We start from the raw sequence: 18,191 nt of genomic DNA on the forward strand, positions 1-18,191 counted from the left end.
TCATTGGCTGAGATTGTGAAAGGCACTATAGAAATGCAAGTTCTTTAATTTTAAAGAATTATTATCCGGGTGTCGGGACATAGTTCTTTCACGTCTATTCCATGAACTCAGAATTTTACATTGTTGCTCTTTTACAGAGTCCTTGGGGTTCAATGGCAGGCAATTAAGTGGCCAACAAAGACAAAAAGTTTGGACACTATGATCTAAGTTTATTATCTAGTGCAGCTTCGAGGGAGAGCTGCATTGTTAGAGGGGCCATCTTTCTGATAAGATATTAAATCTATTCAGGTGGACATTAAAGATCCATGGCACTGTTTGCAAAAGAACAGGGAGTTCTCATCATATCCTCACCCACATTCCTCCCTCTACCAGCCCCATCAAAGAAAAAGTTCACATCGCGAGTTCAGAAGGATGGACGTGTTTGCTACATAACCATCATTGCACTCCAAACACTAACTCATTGAGACGTGTCAATGATATGACAAGGTACCACATCAATGAAAGTATCTCTGGTCTTTGCAGAGATGTTTAGCAAAGCATCAGCTAATCTCCCTAGGTGACCATGTTACTGAAAGTCTACATCATGAAGACAGAGGAGAGTGAATGTTGAACATCTGATACCCATGAGCTGCCTTTTTGTATTAATGGTTAGATTTCTGATTCGTGACCGTTACCTCTTGTCCCGCCCTGCCCTCTTTGTTGTAGTCATTCCTATAAAGGAGTTTGCCTGCATTCCGTGCTCCCATGAAGGGTCTCCACCCAAAATGTGAAATTCCCTCTGCTCCTGGTGCTGACGCTTTTCCTATCTACCTGCTCTGCATTTCCAGTTTCAGTCTTTTGTTCAGACCTCCATCATCTGCAGTTTTATCTTTCTAACTCCACCAGACACTGTGGTTCTGGGCCTGTGTGGGCCATGGGAATATTATCCATAGACTCCAGTAAAGCAGATTGTATGATATAGATTGTTGATATCCCGGAGTTCTTGCCTGATTGCTCCAGGGTCAGTATGACATTCCACACTTATACCCATGGCTAGTCAGCTCCCTCAGGGTATATCAGTCAGGGAGTCGAATTAGGGAGAGCAAATTGCTCGTGTTTTGATGAGCGCAGAAAATTTAAAGATCCTTTCTCTTCTGTGTTTTCTGAGTTAACACAAACTGATAGCAGGAGTTGTCAATACAAGCATCAAATTGGCAAACCCCTAAAGATTAATGATATTTCCCCCATCAGTGGTGTGTATTTCAAATCAACTCTTTTCCAATGCTGTAACAATGGGGGTCATTTTAACCCCCCAAAACAGGTGGGTTTAGGTTGGGTGGGAAGTTAAAATGTTCGCTGATGATTGCACAGTGTTTAGTTCCATTCGCAACTCCTCAAATAATAGAGCAGTCCATGCCCGCATACAGCAAATCCTGGACAACATTCAGGCTTGGGCTGATCAGTGGCAAGTAACATTCACGCCACACAAGTGCCAGGCAATGACCGTCTCCAACAAGAGAAAGTCTAACCACCTTCTCATGACATTCAATGGCATTACTCTCGTCAAATCTCCCTCCATCAACATCATGGGGGTCATCATTGACCAGGACCTTAACTAGACCAGTCACATAAATACTGTGGCCACAAGAGCAGGTCAGAAGCTGGGTATTCTGTGGCGAGTGACTCACCTCCTGACTCCCCAAAGCTTTTACACCACCTTCAAGGCACAAGTTAGGAGTGTGATGGAAAACTCTCCACTTGCCTGGATGAGTGCAACTCCAACAACACTCAAGAAGCTCAACACAATCCAGGACAAAACAACCCGCTTGATCAGTACCCCATTCACCACCTTCAGCATTCATTCTCTCCACCATCTGCGCACCGTGGCTGCAGTGTGTACCACCTCTAAGATGCACTGCAGCAACTCATCACAATATCTTTGGCAGCACCTTCCAAACTCGTGACTTCTACCACCCAGAAGGACAAAGACAGCAGGCACATGGGAGCACCATCACCTGCAAGTTCTCCCCAACTTACACACCATCCTGACTTGGAAATATATTAACGTTCCTTCATTGTCGCTGGGTCAAATTCCTGGAACTCCCTCCCTAACAGCGCTGTGGGAGTAACTTCACCACACGGACTGCAGCAGTTCAAGAAGGTGGCTCACCACCATCTTCTCAAGGGCAACTAGGAATGGGCAATAAATCCCGGCCTTGCCAGTGACACCCTAGAAATGAATGAATACAAAAGAATATAATTTAGATGTCTTAAATCATCATCAAACTAGCATGGTTTTCAAAGCATCGATTCACAGATATTATTTTGTTCGGTGGAATACCCTATATAAACAATGCAAGGTCAAGCGCTCATCACCCAGCAGATACAATCCCAGTGGTTTGCGGCCTGTCATTCACATTGAAACACAGTGGCTCCAATGTTTTGTGGGGTTCCACTCAAGTCCCACCATAACTTCAGTGGGAGCCCGGGAAACGTGCTGAAAATCTGGCTGTTCATCGAGGCCTCCACCTTCTCTGGTGTTTTCTAGCCTGCCTTGTGAGGGGCAGAACCTCACTCTGCCCCTTACAGAGAAAGTGGCATCACGAGGTAGGGCCAGAGACTTCCACTTACCCCGCTCATTCAGGACCCAATGTAGTGCTGGAGGCTGGTGCGTCGAGTCAGATGAGGGGCATAGGCTTCCAGATGGGTGGGCCATGGGTCTCACTGGAGGTCTAGGCCTGGGAATTGGCCTGGACCCCAAACAATTCCCCAAATCCTATTATTAAAGAACACCAAGATCATCCACCTTACACGGGGGAGGACCTGTGGAAGACCCCATGGTGTCTGGGCGAGGTGGCCAGCCCAACTCCTGCCCCCAACCATGGAGGTGTCGGAGTTTTTGGATGCTGGGTGCTGAAGATGTGTCCACAGTGGCACTTTTACCCACCCACCGCAAGCAGATTAGGAGCCCTCCCACCGACCCTGCAAACACGTCCCACGGATTTGCGGGGTCAGTAGATTCCAAAGTTTGAAGTGAGTGTCATTGATCATCAGATATGCCATCTTCTCCTATAATGTGAAACCCCGTGAACACATTCACCATGCCAGGCACGAAGTGGTAGCAACATGTTTCTAACTCCAATAAAACTGACAGAAAACCAGTCAATGGGGCAGATTTACCTCTTTTGTAGTTCTGTGTTAAATAATGCATATGGAAGGAGATTGGGCAGGGAGGATCGTGCGTCCATAATGGAGCTCGCCTGATCTTCAGTCCATTCATTTAACCGAAAGGAAAATTGGGCCTGCTGCCCTCCACACCCAATTGCCCTCTGCATGCTTCACTCAGTCGATTATTTAATACCTTGGGTAGAAAGTTTTCTCAGCCCGTTTTCGGGCCCAGAATCAGCAAGTGCCCAGTGGGAGGCCCAAGTCCGGCCCAAAACTGGGCCTCGTGCCACATTTCAATAACTCAAGGAAGTGGCCCAAGAAATAGTGGATGCATTGGTGATCATTTTCCAACAGTCTATCGACTCTGGATCAGTTCCTATGGACTGGAGGGTAGCTAATGTAACACCACTTTTTACAAAATGAGGGAGAGAGAAAATGGGTAATTATAGACCGGTTAGCTTGACATTAGTAGTGGGGAAAATGTTGGAATCGATCATGAAGGACGAAATAGCAGCGCATTTGGAAAGCGGTGACAGGATCGGACCAAGTCAGCATGGATTTATGAAAGGGAAATTGTTATGTATTGTTCAGGTACATTAAATGTATAAGTACAATGGTGTGCCACAGAGGGCGCTGTAGTGGGAGACCTGAAAGTACCTGCAAGACAGAGTATAAAAGGCTGCTCACCACACTTGAGAGGCACTCTGGAGCTGTTCAATAAAGGACTAAGGTCACTGCAATTAGATCAACACCAGACCGTGTGGAGTCAGTGATTTGTGTGCTACATACATCACAGAAATCATGCTTGACGAATCAGGCGGTAAAGAAGGCAAATGGTATGTTGGCCTTCATAGATAGGGGATTTGAATATAGAAGCAGGGAGGTCTTACTGCAGTTGTACAGGGCCTTAGTGAGGCCTCACTTGGAATATTGTGTTCAGTTTTGGTCTCCTAGTCTGAGGAAGGACGTTCTTGCTATTGAGCGAGTGCAGCGAAGGTTCACCAGACTGATTCCAGGGATGGCTGGACTGTCATATAAGGAGAGACTGGATCAACTGGGCCTTTATTCACTGGCGTTTAGAAGGATGAGAGGGGATCTCATAGAAACATATAAGATTCTGACGGGACTGGACAGGTTAGATGCGGAAAGAATGTTCCCGATGTTGGGGAAGTCCAGAACCAGGGGACATAGTCTTAGGATAAGGGGTAGGCGAAACTTCTTCACTTAGAGAGTTGTTAACCTGTGGAATTCCCTGCCGCAGAGAGTTGTTGATGCCAGTTCACTGGATGTATTCAAGAGGGAGTTAAATATGGCTCTTACGGTTAGGGGGATCAAGGGGTATGGAGAGAAAGCAGGAAAGGGATACTGAAGGAATGGTCAGCCATGATCTTATTCAATGGTGGTGCAGGCTCAAAGGGTTGAATGGCCAACTCGTGCACCTATTTTCTATGTTTCTATGTTTCTATTGCACTGCCACAGGTGGCTCGCTCATTTCAGAAGGTAAAATGTCTCGTGGCCGCTTGTCTCATGGACCACGGCCCTCAGGCAAATGCCCGAGGGAAAGGCGAGTGAAGGACGAAGGGAAGGGAAGGGGAAGGGGGGGCCACAGCGGCTGTCAGGAGTGCTATGGTGGGGGGTGAGTGGGGTCTATTGCGGCCCGCAGAACCTGTCAGGAGTGCTATGGGGACGGTGTGGGGGGGGGGGGGGGGGGAGAGGGGGGACACTCCGGCTCCTTCTGGCTCTACACAAATCATTAAAAAAAAACATTAAAACTGACCACTGTGGTGGTGGTCGCTGGTACCTAGGCTGCATCCACACGAGGAAAGCCTGAGCAGAGTAGGCCTGAGGTTTGCTGTGCTTGGGGCAGCCCGATCTCTTCCAGGGGTTCTGAAACAGGCCCCAGGCCTCTCAGTAATATATGCAAGGAGCCTTATTCCTGTTTAACAACCAATTTCTACCCACTCTCAGCAGGAAATAGAAAAATCTTCCCCAAAAATCTTCCCTAAAAGTCAGTAATTTTTGGAAGAGTCTGGTGCGGTTGCCCACTAGTACCGGCCATTATATCTGACTGATTGAGATACCGGGAGGATAATCCCCAAATGGCAATAGTCACAACGGCAGGAGTAGGGTGCTCATTTCTTCACCTCGATTTTCAGGGTGTTACCGCCCCACATCACCTGGGCTGGAGGCCTCAAAATCTCCCCGTGTAGTCTAAGGTGAATTAAGGTTGAATGGAAGGGAATAATTGGTCTCGAGAATGCAGGCATAATTCAGTCCCTATTTTAAAGTCATATATTCTGTCTTTTTGGATTTTCGGTTCTGCTGATTTCGGGGCGGTAATGGCGGCGGGGCGGTAAAGTTTGTGCCCGGGAACAGTTTGCGCCTCAGTCAGCAAAATTCATCAGCTGGGTCCTGAGTGTGAGGAGGGGCGCTAAGGGAGGTCCTGTCTTAGGGCACTAGGCCGGCTAAGCAAGTGAAAATCCCGAACTAAACACCCGGCCTTGGAGCGCTGTAAGAGAGACCTGGGTGGGGGCGGGGGAAATCACACTTACCTGAGGTAGACATTACTTACCTCACTGCAGTCGCTACAGCTCAGACCTCCTGCTTTCACAGACAGTCCCAGCAGGGAGCGCTCTATGGGGCACTATGGATCGGGCGGCAGCCAAAAAACTAGCCGGTGTCGCAACCAGGGGCGTTGCACACCGGCTCGCCTCTTCCGGGCAGTAATGCCGTGCCCTGTCGCAACTGGAATCGAAAGTCCCGGCGGGGTGCTGGAAGCTGGCTGCCCGCCTGGAAGTGCTTACCACCATCATTGCCACCCCTCCGGGGCACTAACAGGGGTGGCAGAAGACTGAAAATCCAGCCCAAATTTATATTTTCATTATAAATCCCTTTGTCCACATTTATAATGCAAACTGTCTATGTAAACTTATATATTCTAATAACACCTTCCTGCCAGTGATGGCATTGCAGCACCCCCGCTGGGGGAAAGGGTGTGATTATAGACTAACAAGTTTTACATAAACGACTTGTATTATAAATGTGGACATAGGAACTCAGAATAGAAATACATGACAGAATGTGCACGCATATCCAAGTACTATTTAAATGCGGTGAGGGTTTCTGCCTCTATCATCCTTTCAGGCACTGAGTTCCAGATACCACCACCCTCTGGGTTCAACAATTTCTCCTCAACTCCCCTCTAAACCTTCTACCAATTACTTTAAATCTATGTCCCCTGGTTATTGATCTCTCTGCTAAGGGAAATTGGTCATTCCCATCCACTCTATCAAGTCCCCTCACAATTCTATACATCTCAATTAATCTCCCCTCGGCCTCCTCTGTTCCAAAGAAAACAACTCCTGCCTATCCAATCTTTCCTCATAGTTAAAATTCTCCAGTCCTGGCAACAGCGTTGTAAATCTCCTCTGTATCCTCTGTGCAATCACATCCTTCCTGTAATGTGGTGACCAGAACTGTACACAGTACTCCAGCTGTGCCCTAACTAGTGTTTTATACAATTCACGCATAACCTCCCTGCTCTTATATTCTATGCCTCGACTAATAAAGGAAAGCATCCCGTATGCCGCCTTAACTGCCTTACCTACCTGCCCTGCTACAGTCAGAGATCTGTGGATGTGCAATCCAAGGTCCCTCTGTTCCTTTACACATCTCAGTAACCTACCATTTATTCTGTATTCCCTTGTCTCGTTTGCCCTCCCTAAATGCATTACCTCACACTTCTTTTCAAATGTAGTCACTGTTGTAATACAAGGAAATGCAGCAGCCAATTTGCGCACAGCAAGGTCCCACAAACAGCAATGAGATACATGAGCGGATAATCTGGCCCCGAAAGTTACTGAGGTGGGATTTCCAGGCTGTGGGTGGGGTTGGCGGGGGGGGGGGGCGGGGGAGGGGGAGTTCTAGTCGGGTGAACGTTGCGAAGTTTTGACAGTTTTTTTTAAACAGCGTCCCCGCCCGGAAGGCAACCTGATTGACAGGAGGGTCAGAGAGGGGGAGTTGAGAGCATCGGTGCTTCAGTGGGATAGGTGATAGTGGGCGGGGGTGTCTGAGTGCAGGGAGTGGAGGGGTTGGGAGGAAGGTGGTCTGAGCGCAGGGGTGTGAGAGTTCGAGCGCATGGAGTGGGGGGCTGTGGGGGGTTGGTGGGATGGGGGTGTGGGTGGGTCCGAACGGGCGGGTGGGTGTGTGGGGGATGTGGGGTGGGGAGGTGGGTAAGTCTGAGCACTGGGGTGGGGGTGTGGGGGGTGTGGGGAGGGATGGGGTGGTTGGGTCCGAGCACGGTGGTGGGGTTGTGGGGCGGGGTTGTGTGGGGGTGTGGTGGGGATGGGGGGGTGGGTGGGGTGGTGTTATGGGGGGGTGGGGGGGTGGTGTTGTGGGGGGGTGGGGGGTGGTGTTGTGGGGGGGTGGGGGGGGTGGTGTTATGGGGGGTTGCGGGGGTGGTGTTATGGGGGGTGGTGTTGTGGGGGGTGTGGTGTTATGGGGGGTTGGGGAGGTGGTGTTATGGGAGGCTGGTGTTGTGGGGGGGTGTTGTGGGGGGGTGGTGTTATGGGGGGGTGGTGTTGTGGGGGGGTGGGGGTGGTGTTGTGCGGGGGTGGTGTTGTGGGGGGTGTGGTGTTATGGGGGGTTGGGGAGGTGGTGTTATGGGAGGCTGGTGTTGTGGGGAGGTGGGGGGGGGGGTGTTGTGGGGGGGTGGTGTTATGGGGGGGTGGTGTTGTGGGGGAGGGTGTTGTGGGGGGGTGGTGTTGTGGGGGGGTGGGGGTGGTGTTGTGCGGGGGTGGTGTTATGGGGGGGTGGTGTTGTGGGGGAGGGTGTTGTGGGGGGGTGGTGTTGTGGGGGGGTGGCAGGGGCGGTGTTTGCCCGATCACATGGAGTAATAAGTAGCTCTCCGAGGGGAATCCTGCTCCTCCTGGCCTACAACTATTTTTTGTAGACAGTCATCAAGTGCCCACAGATTAAAAGGAGGGGAGGGGGGCACACTCCAAAAACTTCAAGTGCTCCCTTGTTTTTTTTTGAGGGCACCAGAAACACAAATTATACAAGTGCCCCCTGGTTAAAACCGACAAATTTAAACAAATTAAACTTTGGATATTGTGGTTCAAATTAAAATGTGGTTGCCGGGGGTGATGATGCACTCCAGTCCCTCCGGCGCCCATCTCTCGCCTCCTGGCCTACAAGCAGTGCTGGAAAAGCACTTAACTCTCCCACAGCGACCAATCACATTTGGTGAATACAGACACATCTGTTTGGCATCAATACCTGGTAAAATAATAGAATGACTCAGCAAGAGCAAACGTGAGCACAGCCTGTCTGGGAGGATTCAGTAAATTGGAGCCAACATGAAGGGAAAGGTCCTCCCTGACAAACCTCAGTGACGGTTTTTGAGGAAATTACATTCTAAGCAGACGGTGTAAAACTATTTGGTATGGTGCTTAGATTTCCAAAAGCCTTTGATCCTGGTGAATAGCTGCTACTGAAATTGGCAGCAGTGTGAATTTCAGGTCAAACTCCGGCGTGGATAAGGAATTAGCTGAAGAAGAGAAAGCAGTGGGTACTTGTTGGGGGGTGATGTCGGGGGACGGGAATCACTGAGCTGATTATTTAGGGATTGGTGATGAGGCACTTACTGTTCCCAATCTATGCTAATGAATGGATTCAAAAACTAAATCTAAACTGGTCAAGTTCACGGAAGTTACTGAACTGGGGGCGGGGTCGAATTAAATTGGAGCAGGCAGTAGGTGACCGACAGAAGGAGTTAACTAAAATCTACAAATAGGCAAACTAGTGACAGATGAAATGTAATACAGACAAGTGCAAGGTATAATACACTGGAAGGAAGCTGGGTGGCATAACTATCGATGGGTGATACAGAAATAGATAAAGGTAAAGTGAAGAGAGATCTGGAATTATAGTAGATTTGATACTTTATATATCAAATCAATCATAAGAAAAATGAACAAAATGCGTAATTAGACTCGGTTAGTGGAGTATGAGTCAGAAGACAAGATGTTAAAACGGCCTGATCAGTTTACAGCTTGAGTATCGTGTTCAGGTCCAGGGAAACAACGAAGCCATGGAGGTGGTGCAGACTCGAGCCACGAGACAGCCCCGTGTTCAAAGGATTGGGTTAGGAGGAAAAGCAGGAGAAACTGGGGCTGTTTAGCTTTACAAAGAGAAAGCTGACAGGGGATCTTGTACAAGTGTACAACATATTAAACAGTCTAAGTACGATCAATCTGGAGCACTATTTCCATTACTGGTCAAACTGAGCTGTGCTCTGTGATTCCCCACCTTTAACCGGCCTTTAACAAAGCAAAGGGTTTGGGCCTCATTTCTGTTAACACTATTAAGACTGGGAGGAAAAATAGAAAGGTCAGTTATTCACTTTCTAAACATTTCCCTACCAGTTTAGTCAATCCTGATCTTTTAATACAGAGAGAGGAGAATGTGCCCCCATTCACTAAAAGTGTAACCGTTAAGGCCTCGGTTTCACTTACAATGAATGACAGGAAGTAGCATTCTTGCTTTGCTGAAATTACATTTAAAGGGTTAATTTCCTCAATTAGGTATTTTAAAGAAGCCATTATATTAATTCTATTTAATCCAGTCTGTGTTATTTTAACATTGCCATTAACCCATTTAAAATAGCTATGTTAAAATAACACAGGCAAGGATTTATGGGACCAGATTAAAAGATGCACCAAAAATAGTGCGCTGATCGAATTAAGCCGATTATTATGGTCAACAAGCGATGGTTAGAAGGGCTTGGAACTTTCATTTATAGTCCATCGATTGAACGTGTTATTACCACAACTCATCTAACATTTCTCAAAGATGCAATATTTCACAGTGTGTCTTTGGCTTTTTAACAACTTTCAGCACTGAAATTTCTGCCTCAAAATCCACCTGAATTTACAGTGAGCTGGAATCTTGGATGGTTAAACCGAATGTGAAATGAGGGCTGAGGCAGCAGTGCCAGTGTTGGCAAGCACTGTCACATTGTTTATCAATCACTCTGCCAATCTTCTAACCTCATTTTAATTTTATATTTTTTTGTAGTTTTACATATTGAAAAATCCTGTCTCATTGATCTATAATTATTGCACCTATATTTACTGTGCATTGTGACAGATGAGAGCTCTGTCCACTTTCAGATCTGAAGATTCTCCACTTTATATATATTAGTCGATTTTTAACTGATCCAATTCTTTGCTGTTTCTTTGATATAGATTCTCGGTGATTCCCTAAGGGCAGCTATTAGAGATGAATATAGGGGATCATGACCCCCGCCTCCTCTTCCCCCCACCCACCCCTCCCCCGTAATGCATATTTGGAAGTAGAAAGCACATTCCCCATGATTTTCCTTCCATTAATTTCCATGGATGCTGAATCACGGGCCGTATGCCTGCAATTCTCCCTGGATGAGGCTCACCACTGAGAGTGTGATCTGGGAGAATCAGCCATATTGTCACTGTGGCTGGACATGCAAAGTTAGGGTCGAACAAATCCATATCTCTGGCCAACATATCATTGACAAAAGTAGTGGCCTCGAGTTTACACTATATTGTGCTGTGTAATTTGCCGAAATCAGCTAAACCAGTATAAAATATCGAGGAATTTTAGCACAAGTTACGTCCAGCACAAATCTAGATTCTACGATCTTTTGTGCTAGTTTAAAAAACATTGGCCCAGAAATTCCGATGTCCGGGCCCGTACGAAGTTTCTACGGACCCGGGAGGGCATCGGGAAAGCTGGTTTTCAGCATGCAATGCGCATGCGCTGAAAACCGGCTTTTCCGATCTGTCAAGCTGGAACTTGACAGATGATACGCAGATCGGGAGCGAGGACATTTGTACGGGAAGTTTGGGCTATTTACCCATATCCTGCACGGCAAATATCCTCAAAACTCTTGCGCCTGAAAAAGCAGGTGCATAGCCTACTTTTCCAGGTGTAAGAGTATGAAAACATAGAAAAAGCATGATTAAAATAAAAATTTAAGAAACACATTGATGTTAAAACCCTGCCCACTCAGATAATGTTATTTTAAACTCTAACCCTAACTTTTTAAAAAAAAATCGGGAATATTTTTTTCAGAAAACATTTGTAACATTTTTAATTTCTATTAGTTTATTGTGTGAGGTGTTTTTTAAATGTTTTAAATTTTTAAATCGTAATTTACGAATCTCTTATTACTATGAATGAGAAAATACTTACCTGTGATTGGGTGTCCAGGCCCACATGACTCCTGCAGATGTCCCAATGCACGCACTGCGCGTCGCAGAGAGAGGAGGCCTGTGGATCGGGAGTTCCAGCAGGCACAGCAGCTTCTGGTAAGTGCATATTTTATTTCTATTTTTTCGTGATTTGCCCGTGGAAAGCACTCCTCGGAATTTCTGCTTTATTGTGTTGGAAGCCGGCCCCGCCCACAAAGCTGGCCATGCCCCCAGATCGAATTAATCACCATGGCGAGTTTCAGCTGATTGAGTCCATTCGTGGCCTTCGAGAAGGCTTCCAAATTAAGCTTCTTTTTTAATGCGTAAGAGCACGAGTTGACACGTTTTAACATTTATAAATATTAACAAATATTTAATTTACTAAGAAACTGACTACTGTACGCTGATGAAACTCGTAAATAGTTCTGCAGAGATTTTTTTTAAGTAATTTAAAATCAGGTTACTGACAGGTGGTGAACCAGAAATGCTTATTTTTTTGTGATAAACCCACTTTCAGCTATATTAATATAACTAAACCAGGTTACCACTCTGAAAAATATCAAAGAATTTTGTTTTAATTCAACGGGGGAAAGTAATCCATTCCGTTCTGTTAGGCTGCCCCGTGGCCCCGATTCACGGGAAGTTTTATGTTCGGCAATATACAAATGAGTTTGAGTGTAAAATTGAACCATAACTTCAATATGGTAAATTAGCGTAATTTTTAGCGAAAATTGCGTCTGGTTTTCCCATTGCGCCCAAAGCGGAAACGCTAGCCGAGAGATCACCTCTCACACCCGTCCGAGAAAGGCAACAACCAGCAGGGATTGGGCAGCCGCTCCCTCAGTAATAAGTCATTGTCTGTCGTTTGGCTGCAAGGTCCACAAGGAAGGCCTTCAAAGGAACTCCGCGGACTGCTTTTTCTCATGGACCCTTCAAAGCAGTTGGTGTTAATCATGCTGTTGCTGCTTGCTACTGTGACCGTGCCTCTTTGGTAGACTAGTCTTCCACAGAAGCACCCGACATGACTGATATTTACATCTTTTGAAAGGGTACATCAGGAAAATCCTGTGTGTAATCCAGGGATAGGAAATGATCTATTGTTTGTCCAGAGCATGCTGGTCCAAATCACTTTTTGCACAAAGTCTCGCTGTAATTCAGAGGTTTGGCCTATGGATGCTGATTTTAGTGATGGGCACAGGAAGAAGTATATGGAGAGGTCTGAATCATAAGAGCTGATTCGAAGAAAGTTAAAAGAAAGGAAAGACTTGCATTTATATAGCGTCTTTCACGACCACGATGTCTCAAAGTGCTTTACAGCCAATGAAGTACTTTATGAAGTGTAGTCACTGTTGTAATGTAGGAAACGCGGCAGCCAAGTTGCACACAAGCAAGTTTCCATAAATAGCAATGTGATAATGACCAGATAATCTGTTTTTTGTTATGTTAATTGAGTGATAAACATTGTCCAGCATATCCCCTGCATAAATCCATGCTGACTCTGCCTGACTGAATTTTGCTTTTCCAAATGTCCTGCTACGACATAGAAACAGAAAGTTACAGCGCAGAAGGAGGCCATTTCGGCCCACCTTGTCCGCGCTGGCCCTCAGTCAGCAGCCCTGAAGGTTACATATAAACCTATGAACAATGTACAATGGTGGACAGGTAAAGAGCATCCGGCCAACCAGTCTGCCCCACACAACTGCGACACCCCCTGCATCGCAACATTTTACACTCCACCCCACACGCAGCCATGCGATCTCCTGGGAGAGGCAAAAGGGATAAAAACCAGGCTAATTGGGGAAAAAAAAATCTGGGAAAGTTCTTCTCCGACACATCCAGAAGATCACTCTGGCTGTATTAGATTCCTTGCAGTATTTACCATCGTATCTGCGCCAGCCAACAAAAGGTTATCCAGTCTAATCCCACTTATCAGCTCTAGGTCCGTAACCCTGCAGGTTACTGCACTTCAAATGCCCATCCAAGCACCTTTTAAATGTGGTGACTGCATCTTTAATAATGGACTCCAACATTTCCCAACTACAGATGTTAGGCTAACTGATCTATAGTTCCCTGCTTTTTGTCTGCCTCCTTTTTTAAATAGGGGTGTTACATTTACAGTTTTCCAATTTGCTGGGACCTCCCCAGAATCCAGGGAATTGTAAATTACAATCAATGCATCTACTATCCCTGTTGTTACTTCTCTTAAGACCCTAGGATGCAAGCCATCAGGTCCAGGGGATTTATCTGTCTTTAGTCCTGTTATGTTTGTAATGTACTTATGAATGACTTCACGAGGCAATGTGTTGTACTCAAACTGTAGTGACCTTGGTCCTTTATTCATAACTCCAGAGTGAGGCAGCCGCATGGTGACTACCCTTTTATACAGCCCCTGCCAGCAGGGCAGGAAACCCCGGTCTCCACCAGTTGCACCCTCTAGTGGTGCCAGCATAGTATATATACAGTGTAAACCTTATTGATAATACATCAGGTAAACAAGTCTCCATCTTATGCAACTATACAGTGACTACACAGAAAGTATATCTATAGTCTGCATCTATAACATCACTCTCCCTCAAGTCCTTTGTGCCAATTACCTTTGCACTATGTGCTCTGGCTTAGCTCTCTCCAGACTTAAGTGCCAATAGCCCTTGCACCTTGGCTGTGCTTTGGTTTGGCTCTCTCCCTGTTAACCCCCAAGTCCTTTTGGGTAGTGGTTACCAGGTTGGATGGTTCAATGATGCAGTGGAGGTTCCAGTGGATTCTGGGTGTGATCCATGTGTGTCCATGGCTACACACATCCAGTTCCACAACCCTTCCCCCGCACCCCCACAATGAGATCATGCAGCTGGCCCGTTACATTAACATACAGGATCAGACACAGTGCAAGTACAAAGGGCTCAAATTTCCCCAGGAGTTGCCCCGGTTTTTTTTGAGCAACTAGCTTTTTTTGGAATAACTTAAAAATCGCAAATTTCCCCATTTAACTTGCTCCAGTGTAAGTCAGTTATTTAGGTTTTTTTTAGTTTAGTTTTTTTTCTCCAAAAGCGGGTGTGACCAGCTACTTACACCTCTTTTGCCCATAGAAGCAAATTTGGCCAGCTAAAAGTTATTCCAAACTAACTTAGGCCAGTGTTTGTGGCCACTTTTGTAGGCACAGAAAAATCTTACCTACATTTAAGAAATCAGCGTAGGTAGCCAAAGATACGGAGGCGGGAAGGGAGGAAAGGTGAGTTAGAGGATTCTAAAGCACTAAACACCTTCACAGCATCAGCACAACATCAAAACTACTTCAGCACAACATCTTCACGACATTATCAGAAATAAATGAAAGATAAATCAGCTACTGAAAATAGAGCAGTCCTGCAGAATGCACCGGCTAGCCCTTTGGCTAGGGTTGGGGCGGCAGGCACGCATGGCTGTAGGGGTGAGGGAAGTTTTTTTTTTACAGTTGGCCCTAAATGTTGTGTGTTGATAATGGAACATGATTCAGTTTAAATGCAAAAAATCTTTTATTGGAAAATTTACAGTGCACTTCCACAACAACAAGAAGAACAACAAGAACAACAGCAAATAAAGGCTGCACCCATCTCTCACCCACATCTTGGGGAAAGTGCACTTCCTCATAGGGTCGGTGATGGTGGTTGGGGGTGTTGGGGCCCGCCTTGGGTCTCACCGGTGGCTGGTGTGTGGAATAAAGTGGGAGTGACATTTGAATATCCGGCCTTTGTGCCCTTATTGCAGCAGCTAGCTCCCTCATGGCATCTGCCATCGTTTGCACACCCTCTGAAATGCCCACCCTCAGTTCCTGTCTCAATGCTGATATTTCTCCGACAGTGTCGCTACCTCATCACGCACCCCACTGACGGTCACCACGAGTGATCTTGTAAGGGCATTGGTCTCCTCACCCAATGACATAACCTGATTAACATCTGATGAAGGCTGCATCTCAGAAGAGACTGGTCGGCTTCTCCTTCCCCTCGCCGTGGGTCTGCCGAGTGGCACCCCTCCAGTGTGAGGTGCAGGCTGGGACGGTGGGGAACTGGGTGTCCCAAGATGCATTTCACCACTGCCATTGGGACCCGCAACCTCGGAAGGTGTGAAACCATGGAATGTCGCCACGGAGCTCATGGAGATTTCTGGCAGTGTGATGCCCTGTACCATGGACTGATCCATATCACTGTCAGCATTCTCCCGTGAACACATTTCCATGGACCTCTCCCTGCCCTCCCCCACCCGCCTTGGTCTGGAGCGCACACATCTGGATCTTCTGGTGGGTCTTCAGGATGTTCGGGATTGTCTTCTTCTTCTGCAAAACACAACAGAACAGTCAAATGGTTAGCAGCACAGGAGGGGGCAGGATGTGTGGCATGAGTAGTCTCATGTGTAGCAGGCCAGTCAGCAGGTTGATTTGAAGTGCGACAGTGCATTTTAATGACTCACCGTCACCCTTGCGTGTGGGTCCAGCTTGTGCAGAGCTGATTCTTTTTCTGCCGGTGCGACTCAGCAAGGCAGCGACCCTCTGTTCCAGGGGTGATAGTTGGTGCAGATTTGGTGGCCCTCCTCCTGTTCTAAGTCTTTCCCTTTTGTTGTGGGCCAATTTCTTCTGCAAAGATGAAAATATAACTTTTCACACATGGTGCGCTTCTGATATACAGATGGTCACATTTACAATTGCAATTTCATTTAAAGATGAAGATATTACTTACACTCACCACTTGACCAATGTCCTGCCATTTCTTTTTGAACTGGCTTGCAGATCTTGCGGTATTCACCCCTGTGGAGTATTCTTCTGCAAATAGGTTCCATTGTCTTCTCATTTCTTTGGGTGGAACTTTTGTGGGACCACTCCCATTGATATCCAGCTCCAGCCATTTGTCCTCAATGACAGTGACGAGTTTCTCCACTTCCACATGGAGGAAATTCTTTGTTCTTGTTGCACGCTGTTGCGTCATTCGTGTATTGAACTTACACTCAGGTAATCTTCCACCTATGTAGCACTCCTTTCCACTCCCTCAGCCACCCAAAAATCATTATTCACTCATTACCTTTATATATGGTCCATTGCCAATAATACTGAGGGCACTCTCCCTTTAATTGGCCGATTGCCAAGCTTCCTGTTGCACTGCGCAGTGCGCGCATGCTGAAACGGACATGCGTCCTCCTGCCGGCACTCAAGGCGCTGGGCCCAAGCCCCGCCCCCCCTGCCGGCTCCGGCCGAAGCTCCAACCCCCGCAGTCCCTGCAGCGCCACACCACGGGAACAGAACAAATAAGGAACGGCCAAAGTAGGAGGTAAATTTTTGCCGCGTTTTTTGCACCACAGAGTCGGCATACCATGGCTAACTACGCCGCTCTAGACGGCTGGGGAAACTTGGGCCCAAAGAAAGTAGGAAAAAAACATTTTTTTACAGTTTGTATCGTGACACCTTGGTTCAGTAACTTACATTCGTTACGTTTTACGGTTGTGCGCCAGGATTGGGTAGATTGCATAATTAGTTCAGTCATGGTCAGTACTGAGGTAGCAGTACAGGTATTCGAGGACACTAGTTCCAGAGCAACCGGACGGGGACCTTGTCGTCTGATGGCAGCGTTGCGCCCCCTGCTAGTGGGGTGGGCTTGGTTCGCTCACCTTGCCAGGACTCCGGGCCTTTGCCATTGTGGGCAGAGCCACAGATGTGTGTGGCTTCCCTGTCCTCCTTTGCGGGCTGCAGAATCTTCTGCCTGTTGTCTAATGGTGTTGGGAACCTGGCTATTCCAGGTCCCATTCTGATCTTTCGCTCCCGGACATGGCCGAGGTAGCGACTGGGTCTGGGGACTGCGCCGTCTCCACCTGGGTGGTGGGCAGCGGCGGCCAACTGCGCGCATTGGCGCAGTCTTCATTTCCAGGTCCATGGTGAATAGTGCCATCGGGTGCCTGCAGCATGGGATAGACCCGGGGCAGGGTATCAGGATCAGTGCCGTCACCTTCCTGAGGTCGCTGGCCTATAACTTGTGGGGACACCTGGAGCAGGGCATCAGGATCAGCACCCACCCTCCCGAATTCGCTCGCTTGCTACTTTTGGGGACACTCTATTCTCGACATCTCGCAACAACATATTGTTCTTTAAATTAGGAATGGTACCGACATCTCGCAACAACATTTTGTTCACAATCTTAATCAGTTTGTTACATTGATTGCGATGCATACAATGTCTCTTTAAGTTCAGTTGGTTGCAGGTCTCCTTTAAGAGAACCCTGCTGGCTTTACCCGAATCAAATCCTTTGTTAGACACCACGTGTTGGTCCCTCAGCATGGTGGTCTGGCCGTGGCCATCTTTTTTTTCAGCCACGCTGCACCTCGCTGAAGCAGGGATGCCATCTTGCCTCTGTCCTCAAGGTCGACTGCCTTGATCTTTCTCTCCTGCGATTCTGCCACAAAAGCTGGAAGAGTGCCTGTGAATTCGATCTTCCTCCTCAGGAGTCCTGCCACTGGAGCCGGGAAGGTACTTTTAGGTCGTTCGGATCGGATCATTGCCACGCAGTCGTGATGGATGGTCTGTGCCTCAGGTGCTGCGCTGGCCTGTTCTCTGGTGCCTGGCCCAAGCGAAGGTGAGGTTTTTCTCTGCCTCTGAGCACCGGAGACATCAATTGCTGGAATGAAGAGGTCTTCCCATTTCCACTGGAACTTCCCCATCCACCTTCTTCCGAGTAGCATTAGACCATCACCTGCAACTATCCACAGAGGTAACTTGTGCACCACGCCATTATGGATTACACTTACATCCGCACTACCAAGGACTGGGATCATCTCCTTGGTGTAGGTGCCCAACTTTTC

Source organism: Pristiophorus japonicus, chromosome 11 (genome assembly GCF_044704955.1).
Source record: "Pristiophorus japonicus isolate sPriJap1 chromosome 11, sPriJap1.hap1, whole genome shotgun sequence".
Lineage (NCBI taxonomy): Eukaryota > Metazoa > Chordata > Chondrichthyes > Pristiophoridae > Pristiophorus > Pristiophorus japonicus.